Source organism: Hemibagrus wyckioides, linkage group LG05 (assembly GCF_019097595.1).
Source record: "Hemibagrus wyckioides isolate EC202008001 linkage group LG05, SWU_Hwy_1.0, whole genome shotgun sequence".
Taxonomy (NCBI): domain Eukaryota; kingdom Metazoa; phylum Chordata; class Actinopteri; order Siluriformes; family Bagridae; genus Hemibagrus; species Hemibagrus wyckioides.
The window spans coordinates 30,297,869-30,311,758 of NC_080714.1; the positions used below are offsets into that span (position 1 = coordinate 30,297,869).

General features: G+C 43.1%; 1 protein-coding gene across 1 annotated transcript in view; it reads right to left on the reverse strand.

Moving 5' to 3' along the window:
* The window catches only part of tnni3k (TNNI3 interacting kinase), a 38,681-nt gene that overhangs the window by 7,502 nt on the left and 17,289 nt on the right, over positions 1–13,890 (reverse strand). The window lies entirely within an intron of this gene.

Sequence of the window (13,890 nt, forward strand, 5' to 3'; positions counted from 1 at the left end):
ATTAGTGTAGTGTAGTGTTAGTGTAGTGTAGTGTTAGTGTAGTGTTAGTGTAGTGTAGTGTTAGTGTAGTGTTAGTGTAGTATTAGTGTAGTGTAGTGTTAGTGTAGTGTAGTGTTAGTGTAGTGTAGTGTTAGTGTAGTGTAGTGTAGTGTAGTGTTAGTGTTAGTGTAGTGTTAGTGTAGTGTAGTGTTAGTGTAGTGTAGTGTAGTGTTAGTGTAGTGTAGTGTTAGTGTAGTGTTAGTGTAGTGTAGTGTTAGTGTAGTGTTAGTGTTAGTGTAGTGTAGTGTTAGTGTAGTGTAGTGTTAGTGTAGTGTAGTGTTAGTGTTAGTGTAGTGTAGTGTTAGTGTAGTGTAGTGTAGTGTTAGTGTAGTGTAGTGTTAGTGTTAGTGTAGTGTTAGTGTAGTGTAGTGTAGTGTAGTGTTAGTGTTAGTGTAGTGTTAGTGTAGTGTAGTGTAGTGTAGTGTTAGTGTAGTGTTAGTGTAGTGTAGTGTTAGTGTAGTGTTAGTGTAGTATTAGTGTAGTGTTAGTGTAGTGTAGTGTTAGTGTAGTGTTAGTGTAGTGTTAGTGTAGTGTAGTGTAGTGTTAGTGTAGTGTAGTGTTAGTGTAGTGTTAGTGTTAGTGTAGTGTTATTGTAGTATTAGTGTAGTGTAGTGTTAGTGTAGTGTTAGTGTAGTGTAGTGTAGTGTTAGTGTAGTGTAGTGTAGTGTTAGTGTAGTGTAGTGTTAGTGTAGTGTTAGTGTAGTGTTAGTGTAGTGTAGTGTTAGTGTAGTGTTAGTGTAGTGTTAGTGTTAGTGTAGTGTTAGTGTAGTGTAGTGTTAGTGTAGTGTTAGTGTAGTGCAGTGTTAGTGTAGTGTAGTGTTAGTGTTAGTGTAGTGTAGTGTAGTGTTAGTGTAGTGTTAGTGTAGTGTAGTGTAGTGTTAGTGTAGTGTAGTGTAGTGTTAGTGTAGTGTAGTGTAGTGTAGTGTTAGTGTTAGTGTAGTGTAGTGTTAGTGTAGTGTAGTATTAGTGTTAGTGTTAGTGTAGTGTTAGTGCAGTATTAGTGTAGTGTTAGTGTAGTGTTAGTGTAGTGTTAGTGTAGTGTAGTGTAGTGTTAGTGTAGTGTTAGTGTAGTGTAGTGTAGTGTAGTGTTAGTGTAGTGTAGTGTTAGTGTAGTGTAGTGTTAGTGTAATGTAGTGTAGTGTAGTGTTAGTGTAGTGTTAGTGTAGTGTAGTGTAGTGTAGTGTTAGTGTAATGTAGTGTAGTGTTAGTGTAGTGTTAGTGTAGTGTAGTGTAGTGTTAGTGTAGTGTAGTGTTAGTGTAGTGTTAGTGTAGTGTAGTGTTAGTGTAGTGTAGTGTAGTGTTAGTGTAGTGTAGTGTAGTGTAGTGTAGTGTAGTGTAGTGTTAGTGCAGTATTAGTGTTAGTGTAGTGTTAGTGTTAGTGTAGTGTTAGTGTAGTGTTAGTGTAGTGTAGTGTAGTGTAGTGTTAGTGTAGTGTAGTGTAGTGTTAGTGTAGTGTTAGTGTAGTGTTAGTGTAGTGTTAGTGTAGTGTAGTGTTAGTGTAGTGTAGTGTTAGTGTAGTGTTAGTGTAGTGTAGTGTTAGTGTAGTGTAGTGTAGTGTTAGTGTAGTGTAGTGTTAGTGTAGTGTTAGTGTAGTGTAGTGTTAGTGTAGTGTTAGTGTAGTGTAGTGTTAGTGTAGTGTAGTGTTAGTGTAGTGTAGTGTAGTGTTAGTGTAGTGTAGTGTTAGTGTAGTGTAGTGTAGTGTAGTGTTAGTGTAGTGTAGTGTAGTGTAGTGTAGTGTTAGTGTAGTGTAGTGTAGTGTAGTGTTAGTGTAGTGTAGTGTAGTGTAGTGTAGTGTAGTGTTAGTGTAGTGTAGTGTAGTGTAGTGTAGTGTAGTGTTAGTGTAGTGTAGTGTAGTGTAGTGTTAGTGTAGTGTTAGTGTAGTGTAGTGTTAGTGTAGTGTTAGTGTAGTGTAGTGTAGTGTAGTGTAGTGTTAGTGTAGTGTTAGTGTAGTGTAGTGTTAGTGTAGTGTAGTGTTAGTGTAGTGTTAGTGTAGTGTTAGTGTAGTGTAGTGTTAGTGTAGTGTTAGTGTTAGTGTTAGTGTAGTGTTAGTGTTAGTGTAGTGTTAGTGTAGTGTAGTGTTAGTGTAGTGTAGTGTAGTGTAGTGTAGTGTTAGTGTAGTGTTAGTGTAGTGTAGTGTAGTGTAGTGTAGTGTAGTGTAGTGTTAGTGTAGTGTAGTGTTAGTGTAGTGTAGTGTTAGTGTAGTGTAGTGTTAGTGTAGTGTAGTGTTAGTGTAGTGTAGTGTAGTGTAGTGTAGTGTTAGTGTAGTGTAGTGTAGTGTAGTGTAGTGTTAGTGTAGTGTAGTGTAGTGTAGTGTTAGTGTAGTGTAGTGTAGTGTTAGTGTTAGTGTAGTGTAGTGTAGTGTTAGTGTAGTGTAGTGTAGTGTAGTGTAGTGTTAGTGTAGTGTTAGTGTAGTGTTAGTGTAGTGTTAGTGTAGTGTAGTGTTAGTGTAGTGTTAGTGTAGTATTAGTGTAGTGTAGTGTTAGTGTAGTGTAGTGTTAGTGTAGTGTTAGTGTAGTATTAGTGTAGTGTAGTGTAGTATTAGTGTAGTGTAGTGTAGTGTTAGTGTAGTGTTAGTGTAGTGTAGTGTTAGTGTAGTGTTAGTGTAGTGTTAGTGTAGTGTAGTGTTAGTGTAGTGTTAGTGTAGTGTAGTGTTAGTGTAGTGTAGTGTAGTGTAGTGTTAGTGTAGTGTAGTGTAGTGTAGTGTTAGTGTAGTGTAGTGTAGTGTAGTGTAGTGTAGTGTTAGTGTAGTGTAGTGTTAGTGTAGTGTAGTGTAGTGTTAGTGTAGTGTAGTGTAGTGTAGTGTAGTGTAGTGTTAGTGTAGTGTAGTGTAGTGTAGTGTTAGTGTAGTGTTAGTGTAGTGTAGTGTAGTGTAGTGTTAGTGTAGTGTTAGTGTAGTGTTAGTGTTAGTGTAGTGTAGTGTAGTGTAGTGTTAGTGTAGTGTAGTGTTAGTGTAGTGTTAGTGTAGTGTTAGTGTTAGTGTAGTGTAGTGTTAGTGTAGTGTAGTGTAGTGTTAGTGTAGTGTTAGTGTAGTGTAGTGTTAGTGTTAGTGTAGTGTTAGTGTAGTGTTAGTGTAGTGTAGTGTAGTGTAGTGTAGTGTTAGTGTAGTGTAGTGTTAGTGTAGTGTAGTGTTAGTGTAGTGTTAGTGTAGTGTAGTGTTAGTGTAGTGTTAGTGTAGTGTAGTGTAGTGTAGTGTTAGTGTAGTGTTAGTGTAGTGTAGTGTAGTGTTAGTGTAGTGTAGTGTTAGTGTAGTGTAGTGTTAGTGTAGTGTTAGTGTAGTGTAGTGTTAGTGTAGTGTTAGTGTAGTGTAGTGTTAGTGTAGTGTTAGTGTAGTGTAGTGTAGTGTAGTGTTAGTGTAGTGTTAGTGTAGTGTAGTGTTAGTGTAGTGTTAGTGTAGTGTAGTGTTAGTGTAGTGTTAGTGTAGTGTTAGTGTAGTGTAGTGTAGTGTAGTGTTAGTGTAGTGTTAGTGTAGTGTAGTGTAGTGTTAGTGTAGTGTAGTGTTAGTGTAGTGTAGTGTAGTGTTAGAGTAGTGTAGTGTAGTGTTAGAGTAGTGTAGTGTTAGTGTAGTGTTAGTGTAGTGTAGTGTTAGTGTAGTGTAGTGTTAGAGTAGTGTAGTGTAGTGTAGTGTTAGAGTAGTGTAGTGTTAGTGTAGTGTTAGTGTAGTGTTAGTGTAGTGTAGTGTTAGTGTAGTGTTAGTGTAGTGTTAGTGTAGTGTACTGTGTGTTGTGTTAGTGTAGTGTGTAGTGTTAGTGTAGTGTACTGTGTGTTGTGTTAGTGTAGTGTGTTGTGTTAGTGTAGTGTACTGTGTGTTGTGTTAGTGTAGTGTGTAGTGTTAGTGTAGTGTACTGTGTGTTGTGTTAGTGTAGTGTGTTGTGTTAGTGTAGTGTACTGTGTGTTGTGTTAGTGTAGTGTGTTGTGTTAGTGTAGTGTGTAGTGTTAGTGTAGTGTACTGTGTGTTGTGTTAGTGTAGTGTGTTGTGTTAGTGTAGTGTACTGTGTGTTGTGTTAGTGTAGTGTGTTGTGTTAGTGTAGTGTGTAGTGTTAGTGTAGTGTACTGTGTGTTGTGTTAGTGTAGTGTGTTGTGTTAGTGTAGTGTACTGTGTGTTGTGTTAGTGTAGTGTGTTGTGTTAGTGTAGTGTGTTGTGTTAGTGTAGTGTACTGTGTGTTGTGTTAGTGTAGTGTACTGTGTGTTGTGTTAGTGTAGTGTGTTGTGTTAGTGTAGTGTACTGTGTGTTGTGTTAGTGTAGTGTGTTGTGTTAGTGTAGTGTACTGTGTGTTGTGTTAGTGTGTAGTGTTAGTGTAGTGTACTGTGTGTTGTGTTAGTGTGTAGTGTTAGTGTAGTGTACTGTGTGTTGTGTTAGTGTGTAGTGTTAGTGTAGTGTACTGTGTGTTGTGTTAGTGTAGTGTGTTGTGTTAGTGTAGTGTACTGTGTGTTGTGTTGTGTTAGTGTGTAGTGTTAGTGTAGTGTACTGTGTGTTGTGTTAGTGTAGTGTGTTGTGTTAGTGTAGTGTGTAGTGTTAGTGTAGTGTGTAGTGTTAGTGTAGTGTACTGTGTGTTGTGTTAGTGTAGTGTGTAGTGTTAGTGTAGTGTACTGTGTGTTGTGTTAGTGTAGTGTGTAGTGTTAGTGTAGTGTACTGTGTGTTGTGTTAGTGTAGTGTGTAGTGTTAGTGTAGTGTACTGTGTGTTGTGTTAGTGTAGTGTGTTGTGTTAGTGTAGTGTGTAGTGTTAGTGTAGTGTGTAGTGTTAGTGTAGTGTACTGTGTGTTGTGTTAGTGTAGTGTGTTGTGTTAGTGTAGTGTACTGTGTGTTGTGTTAGTGTAGTGTACTGTGTGTTGTGTTAGTGTAGTGTGTTGTGTTAGTGTAGTGTGTAGTGTTAGTGTAGTGTACTGTGTGTTGTGTTAGTGTAGTGTGTTGTGTTAGTGTAGTGTACTGTGTGTTGTGTTAGTGTAGTGTGTAGTGTTAGTGTAGTGTACTGTGTGTTGTGTTAGTGTAGTGTGTAGTGTTAGTGTAGTGTACTGTGTGTTGTGTTAGTGTAGTGTGTTGTGTTAGTGTAGTGTGTTGTGTTAGTGTAGTGTGTTGTGTTAGTGTAGTGTACTGTGTGTTGTGTTAGTGTAGTGTGTTGTGTTAGTGTAGTGTACTGTGTGTTGTGTTAGTGTAGTGTGTAGTGTTAGTGTAGTGTGTAGTGTTAGTGTAGTGTACTGTGTGTTGTGTTAGTGTAGTGTGTTGTGTTAGTGTAGTGTGTAGTGTTAGTGTAGTGTACTGTGTGTTGTGTTAGTGTAGTGTGTTGTGTTAGTGTAGTGTGTAGTGTTAGTGTAGTGTGTAGTGTTAGTGTAGTGTACTGTGTGTTGTGTTAGTGTAGTGTGTAGTGTTAGTGTAGTGTACTGTGTGTTGTGTTAGTGTAGTGTGTAGTGTTAGTGTAGTGTACTGTGTGTTGTGTTAGTGTAGTGTGTTGTGTTAGTGTAGTGTGTAGTGTTAGTGTAGTGTGTAGTGTTAGTGTAGTGTACTGTGTGTTGTGTTAGTGTAGTGTGTTGTGTTAGTGTAGTGTACTGTGTGTTGTGTTAGTGTAGTGTACTGTGTGTTGTGTTAGTGTAGTGTGTAGTGTTAGTGTAGTGTACTGTGTGTTGTGTTAGTGTAGTGTGTTGTGTTAGTGTAGTGTGTAGTGTTAGTGTAGTGTACTGTGTGTTGTGTTAGTGTAGTGTGTTGTGTTAGTGTAGTGTACTGTGTGTTGTGTTAGTGTAGTGTGTAGTGTAGTGTGTTGTGTTAGTGTAGTGTGTAGTGTTAGTGTAGTGTGTAGTGTTAGTGTAGTGTACTGTGTGTTGTGTTAGTGTAGTGTGTTGTGTTAGTGTAGTGTGTAGTGTTAGTGTAGTGTACTGTGTGTTGTGTTAGTGTAGTGTGTTGTGTTAGTGTAGTGTACTGTGTGTTGTGTTAGTGTAGTGTACTGTGTGTTGTGTTAGTGTAGTGTACTGTGTGTTGTGTTAGTGTAGTGTGTAGTGTACAAAGTCAAAGAAGCTTTATTGTCACTTCAACCATATATATCAGATGCAGTACACAGTGAAGTGAAACAACGTTCCTCCTAGACCAGAGGTGCTACACAGAACACAGACAAAGTACAGAGACGCAGACAAACATAGAGATAAAGACTAAACTATACTTAAGGTGCAATAAATAAACTAGACATACAACAGAAGCGCACAGGAAGACGAGACAGGACAGTGCAGACAAACAACATATAGGCCGACTTTTGTGCAGATAGCAGTGTATACAGTGAGTGCAAATATTAAAGTGACACATGTAAACAGGATTAATATAAAATGTGTGTGTGTGTGTCCAGCACAGTTCAATTCTTCTTGGAACACAGTTCTCAGCTTTTGTGCATGTGTGTTATGTATGTGTGTTTGAGTACATGTCCAGCACAGTTCAGTTCTCCTGTTGAGATCAGATCTTGGTTGTACGTGTGTGTGAGTGTGTGTGTGTGTGTGTGTGTGTGTGTGTGTGCGTATGTCCAGTTCAGCTCAGTTCTCTGTTGAGATACCTGATTGCCTGAGGGAAGAAACTGTTTAACAGTCTGGTTGTGCGGGTCTGGATGCTTCGGTACCTCTTTCCGGATGGCAGAAGGGTGAAGAGTGTGTGTGAGGGGTGTGTGGGGTGTGTAAGAGTGTGTGTGAGGGGTGTGTGGGGTGTGTAAGAGTGTGTGTGAGGGGTGTGTAAGAGTGTGTGTGAGGGGTGTGTGGGGTGTGTAAGAGTGTGTGTGAGGGGTGTGTGGGGTGTGTAAGAGTGTGTGTGAGGAGTGTGTGGGGTGTGTAAGAGTGTGTGTGAGGGGTGTGTAAGAGTGTGTGTGAGGGGTGTGTGGGGTGTGTAAGAGTGTGTGTGAGGGGTGTGTGGGGTGTGTAAGAGTGTGTGTGAGGGGTGTGTGGGGTGTGTAAGAGTGTGTGTGTGGGGTGTGTAAGAGTGTGTGTGAGGGGTGTGTAAGAGTGTGTGTGTGGGGTGTGTAAGAGTGTGTGTGAGGGGTGTGTGGGGTGTGTAAGAGTGTGTGTGAGGGGTGTGTAAGAGTGTGTGTGTGGGGTGTGTAAGAGTGTGTGTGAGGGGTGTGTGGGGTGTGTAAGAGTGTGTGTGAGGGGTGTGTGGGGTGTGTAAGAGTGTGTGTGAGGGGTGTGTGGGGTGTGTAAGAGTGTGTGTGAGGGGTGTGTGGGGTCAGTCACAATGCTGTTAGCTTTGCGGATGCAGTGTGTGGAGTAAATGTCTGTGATAGAGTGAAGAGAGACTCCAATGATCTTCTCAGCTGTCCTCACTATCCCCTGAAGGGTCTTGTGATCCGAGACGGTGCAGTTCCCAAACCAGGCAGTGATGCAGCTGCTCAGGACGCTCTCCATGGTCCCTCTGTAGAAGGTGGTCAGGAAGGGAGGTGGAAGATGAGCCTTCCTCAGCCTTCACAGGAAGTAGAGATGCTGCTGGGCTTTCCTGATGATGGAGCTGGAGTTGAGTGACCAGGTGAGGTCCTCCGCCAGGTGAACACCAAGGAATTTGGTGCTCTTGACGATCTCCATGATGGACCCATCGATGTTCAGTGGAGAATGGTCACTCTTTGCTCTCCTGAAGTGAACAACCATCTCTTTAGTCTTGTCAACATTCAGAGACAGGTTATTGACTTTACACCAAGCTGTTAGCTGCTACACCTCCTCTCTGTACGCTGACTCGTCGTTCTTACTGATGAGACCCACCACGGTCGTGTCATCGGAGAACTTGATGATGTGGTTGGAGCTGTGCATTGCTGCACAGTCGTGAGTCAGCAGAGTGAACAGCAGTGGACTGGGCACACAGCCCTGAGGAGCTCCAGTGTTCAGTGTGGTGGTGCTGGAGATGCTGTTCCCGATCCGGACTGACTGAGGTCTCCCAGTCAGGAAATCCAGGATCCAATTGCAGAGGGAGGTGTTCAGGCCCAGCAGACTCAGCTTCTTGATCAGGTGCTGAGGAATGATTGTGTTGAATGCTGAACTGAAGTCAATGAACAGCATTCGTAGGTAAGTGTCTTTATTGTCCAGGTGTGTGAGGGCCAGATGGAGGGTTGTGGTGATGGCATCATCTGTGGAGTGATTTGGATGATACGCAAACTGCATGGGGTCGAGTGAAAGTGGCAGCAGATTCTTAATGTGCCTCATGACGAGCCTCTCGAAGCACTTCATGATGATGGTGTGAGTGCAACGGGACGGTAGTCATTGAGACAGGACACTGGAGACTTCTTCGGCACTGGGATGATGGTGGTAGACTTTAGGGAGGTTGGGACGCCGGTGCTGCTCAGGGAGATCTTGAAGATGTCCGTGAAGACATCTACTAGCTGTTCTGCACACTCCCTGAGCACTCTGCCAGGTATGTTGTCTGGTCCAGCAGCTTTCTGTGGGTTAACTCTGCGTAGAGTTTTCCTCATGTCAGACGTGAGACAGAGCACCTCGTCCTCTGAAGAAGGGATGGTCTTCCTCGCTGTCATGTCGTTACATGCCTCAAACCGAGCGCAGAAGCTGTTCAGCACATTTGGAAGGGAGGCATCACTGTCACAGGCAGGTGGAGCTGGCCTGTAGTTGGTGATGGACTGGATGCCTTGCCACATGCGCCGAGTGTCGCCACTGCTCTGGAAGTGGCCGTGAATTCTCTGGGAGTGTGCACGCTTTGCCTCTCTAATGGCAGTTTAGCATGTGCTGTTCTTGTCTCCAGCTCTGAAGGCAGAGTCTCTGGATCTTAGCAGTGCACACACCTTTGCAGTCATCCACGGCTTCTGGTTGGAGCGTGTGGTGATGGTCTTGGAGACGGTCACGTCATCGATGCATTTCCCGATGTTCAAGATTCAAGATTCAAGATTCAAGAAGCTTTTATTGTCATTTCCCCCACATATATCTGACGCAGTACATAGTGAAATGAAACAGTGTTTCTCCAGGACCTGGTGCTACATAAACATACAACAACAAGTTCAATACAAAACAACAAACAACACCACAGAGCTAGGACAGAAGTTTGTCTTAGCCACATAAAGTGCACAGTGTGCAGCTAGGTGCAAACAGAGCATAGACAAGACAGTGCAAAAAAGACAATAAATACAAGAAAGACAACACAAAAGAACACAGGACACTTAGCGCTGAAAAGAAATAAAAGAACGTGTACTGGAATGTAAGTGAAATAAAATAGATAAAGTGAAATGATGTAAAAAAAAAAAAGTATTGTGCAAAAATATTGTGCAAAAATACACAGCAGCGGTTGAGGTAGTGCAAATAGAATAAACATAAATATAACTATAGCAGCGGATGACAGGTAGAGGTAGTGCAGTAAGTAATGAACAATATAAATTGTGTGTGTGTGTGCGTCCACACAGTCAAGAGAGAGTGTGTGTATCTGTGTGTGAGAGAGACAGAGAGTTAGTATACAGTTCAGTCCTGAGTGAGAGTGTGTGTGTGTGTGTGTGTGTGAGAGAGTGTAGAACAGTTCAGTCCCGGGTGTTGAGGAGCCTAATGGCTTGAGGAAAGAAACTGTTACACAGTCTGGTTTTGAGGGCCCGAATGCTCCGGTACCTCTTTCCAGATGGCAGGAGGGTGAAGAGTGTGTGTGAGGGGTGTAAGAGTGTGTGTGAGGGGTGTGTAAGAGTGTGTGTGAGGGGTGTGTGGGGTGTGTAAGAGTGTGTGTGAGGGGTGTGTGGGGTGTGTAAGAGTGTGTGTGAGGGGTGTGTGGGGTCAGCCACAATGCTGTTAGCTTTGTGGATGCAGCATGTGGAGTAAATGTCTGTGATAGAGGGAAGAGAGACTCTGATGATCTTCTCAGCTGTCCTCACTATCCCCTGAAGGGTCTTGCGATCTGAGACGGTGCAGTTCCCAAACCAGGCAGTGATGCAGCTGCTCAGGACGCTCTCGATGGTCCCTCTGTAGAACACAGTCAGGATGGGGGAAGGGAGATGGGCTTTCCTCAGCCTCCTCAGGAAGTAGAGGCGCTGCTGGGCTTTCTTGGTGATGGAGCTGGTGTTGAGTGACCAGGTGAAGTTCTCCGCCAGATGGACACCAAGGAATTTGATGCTCTTGACGATCTCCACAGAGGATCCGTCGATGGACAGTGGAGAATGGTCACTCTGTGCTCTCCTGAAGTCAACAACCATCTCTTTGGTCTTGTCGACGTTCAGGGAGAGGTTGTTGGCTCTGCACCAGGCTGTTAGATGTTGCACCTCCTCTCTGTATGCTGACTCGTCGTTCTTGTTGATGAGACCCACCACGGTCGTGTCATCGGAGAACTTGATGATGTGGTTGGAGCTGTGCATTGCTGCACAGTCGTGAGTCAGCAGAGTGAACAGCAATGGACTGAGCACACAGCCCTGAGGTGCTCCAGTGCTCAGTGTGGTGGTGCTGGAGATACTGCTCCCGATCCGGACTGACTGAGGTCTCCCAGTCAGGAAATCCAGGATCCAGTTGCAGAGAGAGGTGTTCAGGCCCAGGAGACTCAGCTTCTTAATCAGCTGCTGAGGGATGATTGTGTTGAATGCTGAACTGAAATCTATGAACAGCATTCGAACGTAGGAGTCTTTGCAGTCCAGGTGTGTGAGGGCCAGATGGAGGGTTGTGGTGATGGCGTCGTCCGTGGAGCGGTTAGGATGATACGCAAACTGCAAGGGGTCCAGCAAGGGTGGTAGCTGTGACTTGATGTGCCTCATGACGAGCCTCTCGAAGCATTTCATCACGATTGGTGTGAGTGTGACGGGACGGTAGTCATTGAGGCAGGAAACCGTGGACTTCTTTGGCACAGGGACGATGGTCGTTGTCTTGAGGCACGTAGGGATGATGGAGCTGCTCAGCGAGATGTTGAAGATGTCAGTGAAGACATCTGCTAGCTGCTCTGCACACTCCCTGAGAACTCTGCCAGGAATGTTGTCTGGTCCAGCGGACTTCCGTGGGTTAACTCTGCATAGAGTTCTCTTCACGTCAGCCGTGGTGAGACAGAGCACCTGGTTGTTAGGAGGAGGAATGGTCTTCCTCACTGTTGTGTTGTTCTGTGCCTCAAACCAAGCGTAGAAGTCGTTCAGCGCATCTGGAAGGGAGGCATCACTGTCACAGGCAGGTGAAGTTGTCCTGTAGCTGGTGATCACCTGAATGCCCTGCCACATGCGCCGGGAGTCTCTGCTGTTCTGGAAGTGGCCGTGGATTCTCTGGGCGTGTGCACACTTCGCCTCTCTGATCGCTCGGGACAGTTTGGCCCTTGCTGTTTTCAAGGCCGCCCTGTCCCCTGATCTGAAGGCAGAGTCTCTTGATTTCAGGAAAGCACGCACTTTCGCAGTCATCCACGGCTTCTGGTTGGGGCGTGTTGTGATGGTCTTGGAGACAGTCACGTCATTGATGCATTTCCTGATGTAGCCGGTCACTGATGCCGTGTATTCCTCCAAGTCAATAGAGTCGCCGTTGGTTGCAGCCTCCCTAAACATGTCCCAGTCAGTGCACTCAAAACAGTCCTGAAGAGCAGAGATGGCTCCTGCTGGCCAGGTTTTAACCTGTTTCAGAACCGGTTTAGAGCGGTCTGACGAGTGGTCTGTATGCTGGAATCAACATAACAGAGATGTGGTCTGAGTAGCCGAGGTGGGGGCGGGGCTCCGCACGATACGCGCCGGGAATGTTTGTGTAAACAAGATCCAGCGTGTTCGCCCCTCTCGTAGCAAAGTCCACATACTGATGGAATTTAGGGAGCACTGTTCTGAGACTTACATGATTGAAATCTCCGGCAATGATAAACAGTCCGTCGGGGTGAGCATTCTGCAGCTCGCTAATAGCTCCGTACAGCTCACACAGAGCCTCCTTAGCATTAGCGCTGGGTGGAATGTACACTCCGATAATGAAAGTGGTGGTGAATTCCCGGGGCAAATAAAAAGGTCTGCATCTAACATCCACTAGCAATGAACAGTAACTAGAGACAAGCAGAGTCCTTACACCATTCCGTGTTGATGTAAACACACACACCGCCACCGCGAGTCTTACTGCACAGAGCTGCATTCCTGTCGGCACGAAACACGGTTAGCCCGGCTAGCTGAATGGCGGCATCCTAATGGCGGTTAGTGTAGTGTGTAGTGTGTAGTGTACAGTGTGTTGTGTTAGTGTAGTGTGTAGTGTTATTGTAGTGTGTAGTGTTAGTGTAGTGTTAGTGTACAGTGTGTTGTGCTAATGTAGTGTGTGTGTGTGTAGCGTGTGTGTGTGTGTGATAACTGCCTCATATCTGAAGAGATTATGGAAATAAAATCAGGCCTGTTTGCCTTATTATTATTTAATAATGAGAGTAAATTAGAGTTCTGTTAATTTGAGTTGTGTTAATTAGAGTTTTGTTAATTAGAGTTGTGTTAATTAGAGTTGTGTTAATCCACAGCTACACAAACACTGCTCTTTATTTTAGGTTAAGATATTTATAATCATTTAAGTCATGTTTAAAACCGTCCCTTAGGAGAAGTGCTCCCCCATCCCATCTTTATTAAACAACTGTTTTTCATTTTAAAAAACAGAATCTCAGCGTTTATAACTCTTATATTTATGCTACACTTCTGCAGCTCACAAAAAGTCTTTATTAATAATGATCAGTGGTGTATAAAGTACCCAAAAGCCACACTTGAGTAAAAGTACAGGTATTGTGTTATAAAATAACTCAAATAAAAGTTAGTCAATCATTATAATTCTACTTGAGTAAAAGTCTTAAAGTATCTGAAATAAACTGTACTTAAGTATCAAAAGCAGTATTTTTATGAATGTATTCGAGTATGAAAAGTAAAAGTAGAAGTAAATTAATAAAAAAAGAAAGACTGTAATAATTTGGAGAATTATGAATTTTATTCTGTATTGCTTTCTTTCTTAAACTTCTCAATAAGTGCAGCACCAAAAAAATAAGACTTGTATGATAGAAAGTAGAGGCCTTTAGAACTGTATTGTAATGAAGTGTACAGTATCAGTGTCTCCATACCTGTGAGCTTGTAACTAAGGCCATGTCCACTCGTACCCGGGGATTATTAAGAAGGGAGATTTTTCTCTGTGTTTTGACCTTTCGTCCACATGCTAATGCAGTTTGAGTTCGGTGAAAACGAAGCTTTTGGAAAACTCCTTCCAAAGTGAAGATTTTCCAAAACTCTCCATTTTCAGTGGTGTTGTGTGGACAGGGGAAACGGAGATTCTGACGAATTGATGTCATTGTCTGTGAGCCGGTCTCCTTGATTTGATGTCAGCTTTGTTTACGAAGATATTTTGTGCAATAGCAGACTTACGTGAACTACTGACTGTGTTAACGTTGTTTACTGGACTTTTTACATGCATGCACATACACGTGCAGTTACTCACACATTACAGTCAAGAACAGAGGGTCGGAATGTAATATGGAGCTCACTGCTGCTGCATACAGAACTCCCACAACACACACAGAGCGATGGCGGTTTTGGACGAGACCCGGTCCGACTTCTATGTTCTACAATAAAATTCGTCAAGGGCATCGCTTTCAAGTGACGCACCATTGTTGTTAAACTTCCGGAACCGGTAATAAAGTTTTGTCTTCTGATTGGCTAGGCTCCTGACAGCACTTAACAGGGCTTGTTGTGTTTTCATGTGGACAAAGATATTTTTAACACGTAGGTCGTGTGGACAGAATTTAAGAAAAAAACGAAGTTGAAAAATCTCTGTTTTTAAAAATCCCCAGCTACGTGTGGACATGGCCTAAAGTCATCACTAACCACAAACTTCCTTTACCGCAAATTTGGACGCAGGTTTTTTTTTTAGTAAGTAACGAAAATGCTGAACAGAAAATGTATCGGAGTAAAAGTATAGAATTTTTTTCAAAAAAGTAGTGAAGTAAAAGTTGACAGAAATATAAAA